The sequence below is a fragment of the Mus caroli genome, chromosome 4, assembly GCF_900094665.2.
Source record: "Mus caroli chromosome 4, CAROLI_EIJ_v1.1, whole genome shotgun sequence".
Lineage (NCBI taxonomy): Eukaryota > Metazoa > Chordata > Mammalia > Rodentia > Muridae > Mus > Mus caroli.
Genome location: NC_034573.1, coordinates 47,534,266 through 47,551,522, shown reverse-complemented (window position 1 = coordinate 47,551,522; position 17,257 = coordinate 47,534,266). Strand labels below are relative to the sequence as shown.

Below are 17,257 nucleotides of genomic sequence, written 5' to 3'. Positions count from 1 at the left end.
TAGTAAAGCTTTAGGTCCGGCATGGTGATTCCACCAGAGGTTCTTTTATCCTTGAGAAGAGTTTTTGCTATCCTAGGTTTTTTGTTATTCTAGATGAATTTGCAGAAAGATCTCCCATGCTCATGAATTGGCAGGATCAACATTGTAAAAATGGCTATCTTGCCAAAAGCAATCTACAGATTCAATGCAATCCCAATCAAAATTCCAATTCAATTCTTCAACGAATATAGATAACTTTTAAATCCATTTGGTTCATAACCTCTCTTAGTTTCGCCGTGTCTCTGTTTAGTTTCTGTTTCAATGACTTGTTAGTGAGAGTGGGGTGTTGAAATCTCCCACTATTATTGTGTGTGGTTCAATGTGAGTTTTGAGCTTTAGTAAAGTTTCTTTTATGAATTTGGGTGCTCTTGCATTTGGGGCATAGATGTTCAGAATTGAGACTTTCTCTTGGTGAGTTTTCCCCTTGAAGAATATGAAGTGTCCTTCTTCATCACGATTGATAACTTTTGGTTGAAAGTCTATTTTATTGGATATTAGGGTAGCAACTCCTGCTTGTTTCCTCAGACGATTTGCTTGGAAGACCTTTTTCCATTCTTTTACTCTGAGATAGTGTTTGTCTTTGTTATTTAAGTGTGTTTCTCATATGCAGCAAAATGCTGGATTTTGTTTGCTTATCCAGTCTGTTAGCTTATGTCTTTTTATAGGTGAGTTGAGTTCATTAATATTCATAGATATTAAACAGAGATGACTGTTGATTCCTGATATGTTTGTTGTTATAGGTGGCTTTATGTGTTTGTGGTTCTCTCCTTTTGGCTTTGTTTTGAGATGCTTAATATCTTATCCTTTCTTTGGTTCAGGTACCTTCCTTTTGTTGAAGTTTTCCTTCTAGGATCCTCTGAAGGGTTGGATTGGTAGATAGACACTGTTTGAATTTGGTTTAGTTCTGGAATATTTTGGTTTCTCCATCTATGTTGATTGAGAGTTTTGCTGGGTATAGTAGCCTGTTCTGGCATTTGTGTTCCCTTAGAGTCTGCATGACCTCTGACCAGGCTCTGCTGGCTTTCATAGCTTCTGTTGAGAAGTCTGGTGTAATTCTGATAGGCCTACCTTTGTATGTTACTTGGTCCTTGCAGCTTTTAATATTCTTTCTTTGTTCTGTGCATTTAGTGTTTTGATTTTTATATGATGAGATGATTTTCTTTTCTGGTCCCAGTTATTTGGTGTTCTATAGGCTTCTTGTACCTTTATGTCCATCTCTTTCTTTAGGTTAGGGCACTTTTCTTCTATGATTTTTGTTGAAGACATTTTCAGGTCCTTTGAGCTGGGAATTTTCGTTCTCCTTTATTCTGATCATTCTTAGATTTGGTCTTTTCATTGTGTCCTGAATTTCTTGAATTCTTTGGGTTAGGAGTTTTTTATGTTTTGAATTTTCTTTGACAGTTGTGTCAATCTTTTCTACGTTATCTTCTACACCTGAGATTCTCTCTTCTATCTCTTGTATTCTGTTGGTAATACTTATATCTATAAATCCTGACCTCTTTCCTAGGTTTTCCATTTCCAGGTTTGCCTCCATTTGTGTTTTCTTTATTGTTTCTACTTCCACTTTTAAGTCTTGAGTTGCTTTATTCAATTCCTTTACCTGTTTACCTGTGTTTTCCTGTATTTCTTTCAGTGACTTATTGATATCTTCCTTAAAGGACTCTATTATCTTCATGAGATAGAACTTTAGGTCAGCTTCCTGATTTTCAGGTGTGTTTGTCTATTCAGGGCTTGCTGTGGTGGGAGAACTGGGTTCTGATGATGCCCACGTATTTTGGGTTCTGTTGCTTGTGGTCTTGGGCTTGCCTTTAGCCATCTCGATATCCCTGGTGTTTGTTGGTCTGGGTGACTGTCTGGAGTCTGCCTCTTTTGTCCTTGGATTGCCTCAGATCTCCTGGTAGGCCTGCAACTTTGGCTATAGCAAACCACTTGTGGGGCCTTCCAACTGAGGGCTCCTCACAGGGACAGAGAAGCTGCTGATCTGTTGCCCTGGCTGCAATAGAACTCCTGGAGGCCTTCAGACTGTTGGGTCTTCCGTGGAGCAGTCAAGCTGTTGTCCAACTGCTCTGCATTCAGCCGGATCTCAACTGCTCTGAGTGCAGCAGGTTCTCAACTGCTTTGAGTACAGCGGGTTCTCTAGGATGAATCAGGATGTGGTGTCTTCACGAAAGCAGACCAGCCAAGAGTCTGGCCCAGTGATTTTTATATTTAATTGTTGCTCCCCAGACTTTTTTTTAAATGTCTGATGATAAGTTTATGCCATATTTTTGGTTTTATGTGTAAAGGTATGGAGGTTTTGCCTGCATGAGTGTCTGTGTATCAAAGAAGTGTCTAGTGCCCTCAAAAACCATAGGAAGGTGTTATGTTCCCTGGTACTGGAGTGACAGACAGTTGTGAGCTATCATGTGGGTGATGAGACTTGAACCCCAGTCAGTCCTCTGGAAGAGCAAACCACCAAGTCATGTCTCCAACCTTGACCTCCTAAACTTTTGTCACGGTAGAAAGCAATATGCCTTTTGTTGTTGTTGAAGAAAATTGAAAGAATATTGAAAGAAAATTGAAAGAATATTGTTGTTGTTGAAGAAAAAAATCATTAATAAGTTAGTATGTATGTTACCACTAACCGTGCTTTGCAGCCACAATTCCAAATGGTTTCAAGCCATTCTTCTACATTCATGGTAGCTGGAGATTCAGACTTGAACCCCCTCTATAACCCTCAAGGCCAGGGCTCTTGCTTCTCTTTGTCAACAATTGGCATTAGAATTGTCTCCATAAGTTTACCACCCTTATAGTCTCAGATCAGTAGCTTTCTTCTTTCGTTTCATTTCTTTTTTTTTTTAAGATTTACTTTTTTATTTTATGTATATGATTACACTGTTGCTGTCCTCATTGGATCCCATTACAGATGGTTATGAGCCATCATGCGGTTGCTGGGAATTGAACTCAGAACCTCTGGAAGAGTGGTCAGTGCTCTTAAACACAGAGCCATCTCTCATTTCCATTTTTGTTTGTTCTAATTTCTCTGTATCTCTCTTCCTTCCCTAGAGTCCTGCCCTAGATCCTCATTCAGACAGTTTCTGTCACTTTCCTTCGGGTTATTTGAGGGTTTCTTTTTAAAATTTTTAGTAATTCATTGTGAATTTCACATCATGCACCCTAGTCCCACTCACCTCCCTGTCCTTCCCTCTCTGCCTTTGTAACCTCCCCTGCCCCCCAAAAATAAAAAAGTAATTTTAAAAAACCTGTCATGGAAGCTGTAGTGTGTCACAGTGTGTTCCACACTATAACCTTTTGTCCACATGTCTTTATTTGCAAATGTTCATTGCAATGAATTATTGATCTGGTTCAAGGCCTCTGGCTTCTGCTACACTATCAATACTGGATCTTCACTGGGACTCCTCTCAGATATCCTATTGTTTCTCTATGTCATAGAGATCCTGCAGCTTTGGATCTTCAGGACTTGCCCATTCACATACTCCAGCAGTCCACAGATGGGGTAGATAATGGGGTGGGCCAACTCAAAGTCTGAGTGGTAGCTGAACTGGTCAGCCTGTCAGCTCTCCTGTATCCACATCACCAACACAAGTACTCCAGCTGCCCTACCCAGTGTTGCAGCCAGCAAGGGGCAGGGCCTGCTCTCCCACTCTCATGCTCTTGGGGCACTTGCCCACACCACTGAGGTCAACTCTACTGTGCTGCCCAGGTGAGGTCCAGGGCCCACTCTCTGGAGTGCTGCAGCAAACAAGGGGCAGAGATAGCTCTCCTGCTCTCATATCCTCAGGGCTGTCTCTTCTGCCGGCCTCAGGCAGTGAGGGGCAAGGAGGGGAGAGGAACTCTCCCTCACCCATGTCGGCTTTCCCATGTTCATGACCTTGGAGCCAGTTCACCTGCACCCATACCACCAGGGTCAGCTCTACTATGCTGCCCAAGCAAGGTGCAGGAACCATGCTCCTCATTGCTGCAGCTAGTGAGGGGTAGGGCCATCTCTGTACAGCCCTTGGAAATCCACATGATTCCAGGTGGCAGCCCAGACCAGAAACATCAGCATGGCCTTTGGTGGTAATATGAGCCATGAACATCAATGCAGATCCCTGCCACTGCATGGCCTGGAAACCAGACATGGCCCTCAGCACCAGCACAGGCTGGGACTTCACCATGGCCTTGGGTGGCAGGGCAGGCTACTCATCACGTCATTCCTCACAATCCATGTATCTCCAGTTCCTCCTCTCTTCATAGTCCTCAAATTGTTCAGCTTCTCTTTCTCTCGCATCTCTTTACCACATATTTGCTCATGGTAGTGGCTCCTGCTGTGCCAGTTCAGATCTACTCCATCTTTGTTTTTATCTCTGCCACCCCAAAAAGGACCTCTTTTACTGTGTGTTGAGTAAATGTATAAACAGTGCCCTTTCAATATAATAACAGTAATTTTGAACTATCATCATAAACATAAATCTCTCAGAACTTTCTCTGAACTAGTCTCGACCATCCCCCTGTACTCTTGATCATCCCCCCTGCACCCTTAACCATCCCCTCAACAGTCCTGACCATCCCCCTGCACTCTGGCCATAGCCCTGCAGTCCTGACCATCCCCTAGCAGTCCTGGCCATACCCCTGCAATCCTGACCATCCCCTAGCAGTCCTGACCATAGCCCTGCAGTCCTGACCATCCCTCTGCCTTGCTTCATTTTCAGTCTCTCCCTCAGCAAACAGAATATAACCGAAGTAAGAAGAAGCACAGTTCAAAACTCCAGATAATTTGAACAATTCTCCTCTCTCATGGAATCCTATACAACCACAATTTGAACAAGCCCATGTAATTCTGTTGGGTGGCAAAATCAGTATGGTAGTGTTGCTCCTATCTCTCCAGCCAATGGCCAACCAATAACCACCCGTCTGAATCCTGCCCTTGCTGTGACCCATAGATTCATGGTCTAAGTACCTGTTTGTTACTTTAAGCCATCACACATAAGGAAGGTTCATAAAAAGTAAACTCTTACTGATACCATGACTGAGATCAATTACAAGCCTGAAAAATAATCATTCAACCCAAGGAACTAATCATTTGAGAGTCATGAATATTAGATAGATATGAGACATAATCAGAATCTTTTTAGGAGAATCCTCTTGGAAGGTACTTCTTCATTGTACATAGAGGCAAAACACCTTATTTTCATTTTTTAAAAATTAGTTCATTTGAATGGATTAAAAGCAATCAGCAGCAGCTGCTTTTCTTGCAATGCTAGCTGGGTGCAAGACGCTAACACCACATCTGATGAGTCCCATCCTCAGACCCTCACATGCACTGAGGAAGTCTGTGTGGGACTTGTTTTCACTATTCAGAAAGCTTGGAGTTCAAAAAACAGGCCATCTTGCAGAACCCTACTCCTAAATCATGGCTCTTAGGGCCACAGTTCCAAGTCTATCAAACAAAATGAGAGCCATAGAAGAAATGCAAAAGGAGTCGGAGTAGTGTTGATAAACCAAGCCTTACCCATAGCACACACCCATAATCCCAGCACTTGGATGGTAGAGGCCAGAGAATTGATTCATGGTCATCTTATCCTACATAGCAAATTTGTGATCATGCTGAGCTACAAGAGACCTGGTCAGGAGAATGAGGGTCAGAGGGGAGGGGAAGGGAAAGGGAGAAGGGGACATAAGAGAAGAGGAGAGAAAAGGAATGAAAGAAGCAAGCCCTTGGATTCTGACAGCCATGAATTCCAGTTCTATACCTTATTAAATTACCTATTGGCCTTGTATATCAGTTGATTTTCTGTTGCTGTGACAAATCCTAACCAAGGCAACTTTTAGAAGAAAGAGTTTATTTGGGCTTATGGTTTCAGAGAGGTAACAATCCACTGTGGCAGGGAATCGGGACAGCAGGCTGTAGTCATCGAGACAGGAACAGCTGAGAGTTCATATCTCTGAACCTCAAGGAGGATGCAGAGAGACTATGGGAACTGGTCAAACTACCACAGCTTGGGAGTGAGCGACAAGGACTCTTTTGTTGTTCCCATTTACTGGCCCCATTTTATTCAGTGGCGAAAGAATGTTGAAGAAAATCAACACGTCTGAGACTACGGCTTATTAAGGAGTGTTAATTTTTAGAGCTAGTTGTTTAATCGGTCTGACCTCAGGTTCCTCCCCTTTAAAATGGGTTTCATAAAATCCACCACAGAGAGTTGACCTACACACAGAGCACCAAGTTCAGTGTTGACACAGGAAAGACATTCGGTAAAGAAAGAGCAAGGGACGGGGGAGGGGAGCAATGTTTGCTCTTCAGCCTCTATTTTTTTTCTCCTAGAATTCTACTGACAGCTTATTATAAAGAATGCTTAAATTTTCCACCGTTCTAATGAATCCTTTTATTGAGAGTATGTAGATGTCAGGAATCTTATCTTCTTTTCATTATATGTAAACAACAGAAGCTTTTTTTTTTAAAGCATAGAACGTTTTTAAAAATAGAATGTTCCTCAACAAATCTCTAGCCTCGAAATTGCTAATTTTCCTGATGGCAAAGAACAAAGACTGTCGTTCTGAAAATGAGCCCCTGTGAACAGAAACTTCAGAAGTGAGTTCAGGTAGCCTAAGTCCAAGTCCGAGGCTCTCTCTCTCCACCATTTACAACAGTGTCATCTCCAGTTCAGGAATCTGAATAAATATTTGACCATGGTGATGGGGACACACGCGGATATTCTAGAGGAAACATTTCCAAGTCATCTCTCATCCCCTCTTGGCCGGAAGTCGAGATGAGCCTGTGTCACTGCCTATCATCAGGCTGGCTTCACTCAGGGCCCACTTATTGTCTGCAAATGTTGCTATAATTAAATCCAAGTGGCCACTGTGTGTTATCACTGTGAGCCCTCTCCAGCCATTAGCCACATTTCCAGGGCTGCAGCTCTTTCAAGAGAGGCCACTCACTCTTCTCTCTCCCCTTGGCTGTCCCAGCAGGCTTCTTCTTTCCGTTTCTTGGGCAAGGAACTTTCAAGCCAAACTCATTTTCAGGCAATCTGCCAACCTTCCCATTTATCCCAATGACCTTACAACCGAGAAACAGTGTCCTGACAGCATTGCTGATGAGCTGTGGGGGAAGTCGGGGGAAGAGCTCAGAAGCGAGGTCTCTGAGAACTGTGAAGACCTGGCCTGTTTCTACTTGAGGAAAGGCAGCTGTCACCGCGTCACTACTGACTTCAGGCTCTCCTTGAGTTTCCTTACAAAGGATACTAAAATCTAGACTACCTTAACTTTTTTTTTAAGAGGCAAAGATAAACTTAGTTGGTTCAAGCAATTGTAATTGAAAAACTTAGATTTCACATTGAAATCATGCTGTCCTAGAACTCACCCATGTAGCCTAGGCTGGCCTCAAACCCATGATAATCTTCCTACCTCGGGCTCCCAAGTTCTGAGGTTAAGGCATGAGCCATCACACCCAGGAAGTTTGGGCATTCTGGTACCATCTTCATCTCAGGCCTTGGTGGCATAAGCCTTTAAACCTAGCACCTAGGAGGCAGAGGCCATTGGAACTCTCCAGGCCAGCATGGTCTATAGATGGAGTTCCAACACAGTGAGAACTACATAGAAAAGCCCTATCTTAGGGGAAAAAAAAAAATCCACCTTCCTGGATATTTACAATAATCCTCCCAGTTGAAGAAAACTGTAGAATCCTTGAGCTGGATGGTAGTATCAGCCTCAACTCTTCCAGAGTCCTCTTTGCTGTAAAAATAGTGAATCTGAGGGATGGGCAGTTGGATCAGTACTTAAGAGCTCTCAGTGCTCTTGCAGAGAACCCCACATGTAACATAGAGCCTCACACAGTTCTCAGAGTGTCTGTAACTCTAGTTCCAAAAGATCCAATGCCTTTTGGACCACTGTGAGCTCTACCCACACATGGCACATAACCCTCTGTGCATATAAAAACCCATGCATATAAAATTAAAACAAATAAATCTTTTTTAAAAAAAAAAAAGCACTCTGAGGCCCCACGTGGCAAAGTGACTACAGCAAAAATATGAAATGAATGAATGGCAGAATGGGTGTAGCCTCAGATCTCTCTACCCAAATATCAATTCATTTATGTCCCAGATGATGAATAAAAGCTCCTGTTGTAAGAAAGTCTTGAGGTTCCTGGATGGACGCACTTTAAGTTAACATCCTTCACATATGCAGAGATAAGAACATGTTCCTGGCCTGGATAACTATGATTCACCCTCCTTCTGGCCACTAGGGGACAATAATATGACCTAAGTGAGGCCATTGAGAATCTCCTTCATCTCCTTCACTACTGTTGATGGTGGAGTAAACTGTGAAGGTTATGAAGAGCCTTGGGTTGCTAGGGGCTGCTTAGGAAAACTTTCTTACAGTAAGTCAACACAAGACACTAATCTGAGTATCTAGACCCAACCACACGCAAAAACCTCGTTAGCTAGGAATGGTGGCACACACCTTTGATCCCAGCATTTAGAAGTCAGAGGCAGGTGGATCTCTGGGTTTGAGGCCAGTAATATCATCACCATCATCATCATCAATCCTATTACTCAACTGTTTAAGAGAGTCTGGCTTATATTATCATTTGTAAACAAATAAGTCTTGCCTAAAGTCCCAATTCTTTTTTTATTGTTTTCAACCCTGGATGAAATTTGTAGGCTCCCTTGGGACAGTTTAGCTTTCTACACAATCACTGACAATATGATCACCCTCTCCCCTAAATGGGTGTGTTCCCTGCCTTGCTCTTAGCACTAATCACATTAATAAATTATTAACAAGTGCTGTTTTTTTTTTTAAATACCATCTCTGAATACACAGAAATCCAATTCTTTGAAGTCCCCATTAGGAAAAAAAGTGTATATACAAATGAAAGATGAAGGCTTTTAGAATCTGAGTCACCTAACGTTAACATTAGCCTGATTGTCAGATTGTAAGTGTCTGATACACTGTCCAGTTGCCCTGGTCTGCACCCTCTTCCAAGTTGAGGGATCCTGCTAATGACAAGCATTCAGGTGGGAACTCATTACAACAGCCTGCTAAAAGTCACAAAGCATTTCCTATTCATTATAAGGGGTTACTCTGAAGACCCGGCATTGAAGCCACACTGAATGATGCTAGCAAACTATTGCACTGGTCACATCTGCTTGGCCAGTTTCAAAAGGCTACCATCGACAAAACAGAAAAGATGTGCAGAGATGTTAATAAGTGCTTCAAGAGTCACTGAGTGTTTATTTGGTGCTGTGGTGTAGAAGGTGAAATTGAAACCAAACACAGCAATAATTATAATAATTAGAACCGATGGTGCTGGTACAGAATTATGTACTGAAAAGACAAAGCACCCAGTTCCGGCATTCCACTGTTTAATGAATGTCTTCCTAAGGGTTATGATTTGTGGATACTGACAAAGCAGAAGCTTGGCTGTCAAAGCAACTCAAGCAAGGAGACCATCTTTCCACTGCAGAAATGTGTTTGTTTATACATATAGTGACATATCAAAAACTAGAGAGACAAAAAATTAATTATTTTTAAATCAGAAAAACTGGGTATGCGAGATACGCTAGAAAAGAGTGTGTGTGTGTGTGTGTGTGTGTGTGTGTGTGTACATACACACATGTTTTTAATGCCTAAATGTAATTTCTACATCTAGACTCATATGCAGTTATATACATTATGCTGGCTAGTTTTATCTGAAAAATAAAGAGCCACTTTGGAAGAGGGAACCTGAACTGAGAAAATGCCCCAACCAGATTGGCCTGTAGGCAAGCTTTTGGTGCATTTTCTTGAGTAAAGATTTGTATGGGAGGGCCCAGTTCACTGCAATTGGCACCACACCTGGGCTGATGATCGTAAGTTGTATAAGAAAAGAGGGGCAAGCAGGCCGTGGATAGCATCCAGTAACCAGCAGTCCTCCATGACCTTTGCATCGGTTTCTACAACCAGGTTCCTGCCCCAACCTCCCTCATGGGTAGACTTTTACCTGGAAGTATAAGTAAAAAAACCTTTCTTCCACAAGTTGCTTTTGTGTTTGGTGGTTCATCACGGTAGAAACCCTAACTAAGACATACATAGATATCATGTATCCTATAAAGTGGAATGTCATATGCAATTAAGTAAGAGATTATTATCAAAACACAAACATACCTGAGAGGAAAACCAGGGGGTGTGAGACAAGGACCCTCACCTCAGTTTTAACTGCTCTGTGTATCATATGACATGAAAGTTTCCATCCATATTTGAATAAATATTTATTTAGCCCCTGTTGTGTGCTAAGACGGAGCTAACTATTCGAGTACACAGACATCAATAAGGTAAGTATGGTCTGTTTGTCCTTATGGTTCTATGGTCTAAAAAAGGCAATAATAATAAAGACTAATGGAAAGTGCTTCTGTTGTCCATTGCTTTATAACAAACTACTCTAAAACATCACATACCATAATTCTGAAACTCAGAAATTCACATGGAGTTCAGCTGGGGAGCTCTGTGCCACGTGGTGTGGGTAGAGGCTACAATGCATTTATGCGTTTATTTGGCAGATAGGGTTCAGTCTAGAGGATCCAGAGTGCTCTTCCAATATAGCATAATGCCTTAGTGGAGATATCCAAATTATGGGGTTTATTGAGGGCAGTTTATTAGAATAGCGACATAGCCACTTTCTTGTACAAGCAGTGTTGGAGTCTTCAGGCTTTTTGTTCAGGGGCTAAAGGTTCCAAAAGTCTTCCAAGAGAAAGGGAGGAGGAGAAAGGAGCTACCATGCTATTAAAGTCTAAGCCCAGAAATTCTCACATCCTCATTTCTGCCATGATCTATTGGTCTGATAGCCATAAAATCTACCCAGAATCCCAGGAGGGACACGCAAACCCCACATCTTCCTCATGGGGGCAGAATGTGCAGATAATGAATACATTATAGAAATCACTGTTGATTTAAATGCCATGAAAGCTGGGGACAGAATGCCAAGAGAAGCGGCAAATCTAAACGGCAGCACTAGGGTAGGTGGCTGTCTACCCCTGTAGGACAAATTGCCATGAATTGAAAACTCAGCCCACTTCCATCAGACCACAAACACATCCTGTCTTCAGCATCATCTTTGCCAAGAAAAGGAACATGCCTTTATGAATACATCTACCAAAAAAGAAAAAGAGAAAGAAGAAATCACAGCAAAGTTGTTTTGTATTTCCCTAGCTCCGTAGAAAGCAGGCACATGCTTCAGAGCTACTGAACTCCTTCTATTCTCTGAGGAGCAAAATAAATTATATCCCAGAGAATTTATTTAATGACATGGAACAGCAAACTCCACTCTAAGATCAAATACAATATCTATAATAGTACAACAAAATAATAAGCAATCAAGCAGAAAACCTTGTTACTAAATATGAATTATTTGGTAAGAACAATTTGTCATCATAGCGTATGAAGCATTAGGTGCTTTGAAATTGCCATAATTTGCATTCACTTTCTGTTATGAAAGTAAATATTTTAACTAAAAATATCTATTTATCATAGAAATTATATAACTGCTATGCATGAATGTGGATCACCACATAAATGTCTGCTGTGTGCCTATGGTGATCTATCCATAATACTATGCTTTCATTCATACACTGAACATCTATTTTGTGCCCATTTTGCTACTCCAGTAGAAGAACTCAACAACAGAATTTCTTTTTTTTTTTTTTTTTTTTTTGGTTTTTGGTTTTTTGAGACAGGGTTTCTCTGTGTAGTCCTGGCTGTCCTGGAACTCACTTTGTAGACCAGGCTGTCCTAGAACTCAGAAATCCACCTGCCTCTGCCTCCCGAGTGCTGAGACTAAAGGTGTGCGCCACCAACTGCCCCGCTATAGAATTTCTTAAATGCGTGAGACAGCTCTTCTACTCCGTTTTGAATGTCTATAGCCATGGTCAAGACTGTGTTAGTCTCACATGGACAGGTAAAGCAACATTCTTCTAGCCTGTTCCAGAAGCTGACACACAGGGCCTTCATGGTCTTGTTCTCACCAACTTCTCCAGGGACTGGAGACATAGGTCAGAATTCATACTGCCCTTGCAAGATGACCACATTTCGTTCCAGCTTTCCTGTCTGGGAGACTCATAGCTGCTTGTAATTCCAACTCCACGGTATCTGATGCCCTCTTCTGGCCACCACAAGCACCTGCACTCCCATGCACATCGCACCACAACCTCCAGCTAGCAACACACACACACACACACACACACACACATGAAATACATATCTAAGCAACTTAACAAGCCCTCTTCCCACTGCCTTCAATAACACATATGTCCTGTGACTATAATTTCACACATACTGATCCTTCTATCTACCCTTCCACTTCTCTTTCTCTGGTTTATCCCTCAAGCCTCATCTCAAAGCTCACTCCTCTTCAGAATTTTCTGTCCTCCACTGCCATAGGCTCCTAGTTCTCAGGTCGTCACAGCCAGAACCACAGAACATTCAACTGCACACTTATTATCTGGCCCCAGTGGCCAGCCTAGCCTGATATCTCAGGAACCAGAGATGTGTCCTCTCCAACTTGTCATCCCAGCAGATGCTAGCCCAGTACTGGCACCCCCATAGACAAGGGTCAGCATCCCCTCCTTCTGGCTCTCACATACCTTCTAGTAGGCATGTTTACTGGCTGAAGAAATGTTTAGAGTTGATTTGCTAGCTGGAGAAATGTTTAGAGTTCTTGTGACACCCAAAGGCCATGATGTCAGTGAGAATGTAATGAATAATTGTTTGTTTGGTGTTTTTTTTTTTTTCTTAATTTTAGAGTTCAATGTTTTTGTTTTCCCTGTTAAGCAGAAGATTCTTCACACTTGTTTATTGGCCTTTATCTTGACATCTGCTACAAATTGCCTAATTTAACTTTTTTAAGCTACAAAGCTTGCTTGTTGGGAATTTGCTGGATACAATCCTAGCACTCTCCACCCACCACACTGGCTTCTCAAACCTGGGCTGCTGTGGCTCTTTCTCTTAATGTCCCAGCACCGGAATCCCAAGGAGAGACAAAGAAGTTACAAAGTAACCACTATGCTGGTGCTTCAAGTAAGCTACTTAATCTTTCTAAGAGCCCTATGTCCCCTGTTTGGAAAATGGGCATAGTACAAAAAAAAAAAAAAAAGACCTCATACCATTCACTGATATGATGTCTTAGAGCATCCAGCACACCAAAGAACCCATATGTTACTCTTCCCTGCCCCTAAACAGACTGCAATGAGAAAGAGGATCTAACAGGTAGGAAAGCAGGACAAGTGACCATCTAGGACCCCCACGTAGTTCAGATCCAGGTGACCCTGGGCAGCCTGCCGTCTCCAGCTACCCGTGGTCTTTCTCAGGCTAGGATTTGCGATGAGAAGTCCCTGTTCTGGGGCGAGATAGGTGATACATAACGTAAGTTACACTGTGTCACAGTAGGTATTCCTCACTCCAGGATGCTTGTTCAGCCTGACTGAGGTGTTACTAATGGTAGACAATTTCCCCCAACCATCACAGCAGTTGGTAGCAACAAGAAAATCTATCTACCCTGGTGGACAGTGCTGTTTAAGGATTGCCTTCCACCCAAACAGTGGCACATGGCAAATCTTGAACAGTGTGTAAGAATCTCCATCAGAAGAGAAATGGAAACTGAGGCTACATTTCCATATGGAGAATATTTGTAGCCAAGCTACTTCTAGGAAGGCTGCCTGGGTGGGAGCAGCTGTAGGTAACGTAGAAAGCACCAGATGTCAGGAGTGGAATGAGGCTGAGAGATTGGTGGCAACAGAAAAATCACGTGTCCAGCGGGGATGTTACAGCAAACAATTCATGAGCAGGGCTCCTGCTTTCCCATAGCTTCTAGACCACACAAGAGGAGGAAGGGAAACCAGTAATGAGCATGGAAATCAATGCATCAAATAATGCCAGGCTGTGTCACGTACTCAGAGCAGGTGCTGAAATGGGAGAGAATGGGCTGAGAGCCTGCATCAAAGAAGGTGGCCAAAGGAGCACCACGGAGGAACTATGATCTGAAGTGTTGTAATGCATTGGGAAGAGCCAGGAGAGGAGCACACTAAGTTAGAAGCAGACGAGCTTGCTCTTTTCTAAAAAAAAAAAAAAAAAAAAAAAAAAAAAAATTCCAAATGTCAGTTGGAAGAGGTGGAGTTTAGAGAGCAAGGCAGAGAGCTGGCTGGAGGGGAGAAGAAAACAGAACTGACACGAGTCATACTGAGCATCACAGGCTAAGATTATAAATTGCAATCTTACTCTAGATCAAAAACCAGCAGAGAGGGCCAGGAGATTGCTCAGTTTGTAAAGTGCTTACCTTGCAAGCATAAAGACCACTAATGATCCCCCAGAACTCATGTAAGCAACCAAACCTAGCCCGTGCTGGTAATCCCAGTAGTAGGAAGGTGGAAACAAGAAGCTCCCTGGAGCCCACTGCCTACCAGCTTATCTAATTTGTGAACTCTAAGTAAAGAGTGCTGGGGATTGGTTCTTATTTCTGCTCCCAAAAGCCACACTTCCATGTTGTGTCCAACTCGGCCAGCAAGAAAGACGCAACCACCGGTTCTTCTTAAAGCAGTTTTACTCAGGCAGCTTCTCTTTACAAATCCCCCAGCCTCTCTGGTTACAAGTGTTTTTCTCCACTCCAGCCACAACCACGCCCCCACCAATCACCACAGGTTACATCACCTCACCAGGCAGGCTTGCTCAGCCAATCAGGGATTAAGGGCGGGCCATCCACCAAACATGGGCTTGTTTACTGCCTGGAGCATATTTCCGTCTGGCTGGCCAGGGAGCCCGGAATGGCTTCCCACACTTCCAGACCTGAGGGTCCCTGCCCCCAGCTGGCTTCGACTGATAATAATTGCCACACAGTCATTGGCTGGGCAAGGAGACAGGGCGGAACTTTTAGATTACCCTGACAAGGGACAAAGAGATAGGTGGGTTGAGGGACATCTGGGTTGTTTCCAGCTTCTGGCTATTACAAATAAGGCTGCTGTGAACACAGTGGAGTATGTGTCCTTGTGGTATGATGGGGCATCTTTGGGGTATATGCCCAAGAGTGGTATAGATGAGTCTTCAGGTAGAACTATTTCCAATTTCCTGAGGAACTGCCATATTGAATTCCAGAGTGGTTAAACCACTTTGCAATCCCACCAGCAATGGAGGAGTGTTCCTCTTGAGTTTTTCATCTTAGCCAATATGATTGATGTAAGGTGGAATCTTAGGGTCATTTTGATTTGCATTTCTCTATTAAGTAAGGACTTTGATCATTTCTTTAAGTGTTTCTCAGCCATTCAAGATCCTTCTGTTGTGAATTCTCTGTTTAGCTCTGTACCCTGTTTTTGTTTTTTTTTTTTTTAATTGGGTTATTTGGGTTTTTGGAAGTTGACTTCTTTAGTTCTTTATATATTTTAGACATTAGTCCTCTGTCGGATGTAGGGTTAGTGAAAATTTTTTCCCAATCTGTAGGTTGCATTGACAGAGTCTTTTGCCTTACAGAAGCTTTTCAATTTCATGAGGTCCCATTTATCAATTATTAAACATAGAGCCTGAGCCATTGGTGTTCTGTTCAGAAAAATTTCCCCCTGCCAATGAGTTCCAGACTCTTTCCCACTTTCTTTTCTGTTAGATTCAGTGTATACAGTTTTATATTGAGGGTCATAGGTATATGGGTTTACTTCTGGGTCTTTGATTCTATTCTATTGATTGACATATCTATCGATGTACCAATACCCTGCAGGTTTTATCATTATTGCTTTGTAGTACAGCTTGAGGTCAGGGATGTAATTCCTCCTGAAATTTTTTTATTGTTAAGAACTGTTTTAGCTCTCCTAGGTTTTTTGTTTTTCCATATGAAGTTGAGAATTGCTCTTTCCATGTCTGTGAAAATTTCTGTTGGAATTTTGATGGATATGGCATTGAATCTATAGATTACTATTTGTAAGATGACCATTTTCACTATGCTAATCCTACCTATCCATGAGCATGGGAAATCTTTCCATTTTCTGAGGTCTTCTTAGATTTTTTTTTCAGGGATTTGAAGTTCTTGTCACATAGAACTTGCTTGGTAAGAATTACACCAAGATAGGTTTTATTACTTTGTGCTATTGTGAAGGATGATATTTCCCTAGTTTCTTTCTCAGCCTGTTTATCATTTATATAAAAGAAGGCTATTTGGTTGCAGTGGAATTAATTTTATATCCTGCCTCTTTGCTAAAGTTAGGTCTGCCTTTATATGTTACTTGGCCTTTTTTTCCTTACAGCTTTTAATATCTTTTCTTTGTTCTGTGTAGTGTTTTGATTATTATGTGACAGGAGGATTTTCTTTTCTAGTCCAATCTATTTTGTGGTCTGTAAGCTTCTTGTATATTTTTGGCCATTTCTTTCTTTAGGTTAGGGAAGTTTTCTTCTGTGATTATGCTTAAGATGTTTTCTGGAGGCCTGGTCTTCCGCTGCATGTGCCTTTGCCGCGATGCCCAAATCCAAGCGAGACAAGAAAGTTTCCTTAACAAAAACTGCCAAGAAAGGCTTGGAACTNAAGCAGAACCTGATAGAAGAGCTTCGGAAATGTGTGGACACCTACAAGTACCTTTTCATCTTCTCTGTGGCCAACATGAAGAACAGCAAACTGGAGGACATCCGGAATGCCTGGAAGCACAGCCAGATGTTCTTTGGCAAAAACAAGATGATGATAGTGGCCTTGGGTCAAAGCCCATCTGACAAATACAAAGACAACCTACATCAGGTCAGCAAGAAGTTGAGAGGTGAAGTTGGGCTGCTTTTTACCAACCACACGAAGGAGGAGGTGAATGAGGGGTTCACAAAGTATACAGAAATGGATTTTGCTCGAGCGGGGAACAAAGCAACTCTAACTGTAAGCCTGGATCCAGGTCCCCTGAAGCAGTTCCCTCACTCCATGGAGCCACAGCTGAGGCAGCTGGGGCTGCCCACTGCCCTCAAAAAAGCTGTGGTGACCATGCTGTCTGACTATGAAGTATGCAAAGAGGGTGACATGCTGACCCCAGAGCAGGCCCATATCCTGAAGCTGTTTGGGTATGAGATGGCTGAATTCAAAGTTTTCATCAAATACATGTGGGACGCCGAGTCAGGAGGATTCCAGCAGATGGACGATGACCTGTCTGAGAGCGCACCTGAGTCTGAGGGAGAGTCTGAGGAGGAGGATGACAGCTGACTCTAAGACCCAGGACTAAGACCTTCCTGTGAGTTCTTCATCTCTGCTGGATACCAC

At 42.5% G+C, this 17,257-nt stretch overlaps 1 long non-coding RNA gene and 1 pseudogene across 3 annotated transcripts in view; one reads left to right on the top strand and one right to left on the bottom strand.

Annotated features, from left to right (window-relative positions):
* Nucleotides 1-17,257, bottom strand: part of LOC115030860 — a 93,057-nt gene that overhangs the window by 48,610 nt on the left and 27,190 nt on the right. The gene's annotated exons all lie outside the window — the stretch shown is intronic.
* LOC110293733 lies at nucleotides 16,407-17,213 on the top strand (annotated as a pseudogene). The gene has a single exon (XR_003836425.1). The product of XR_003836425.1 is annotated as an mRNA turnover protein 4 homolog pseudogene (transcript).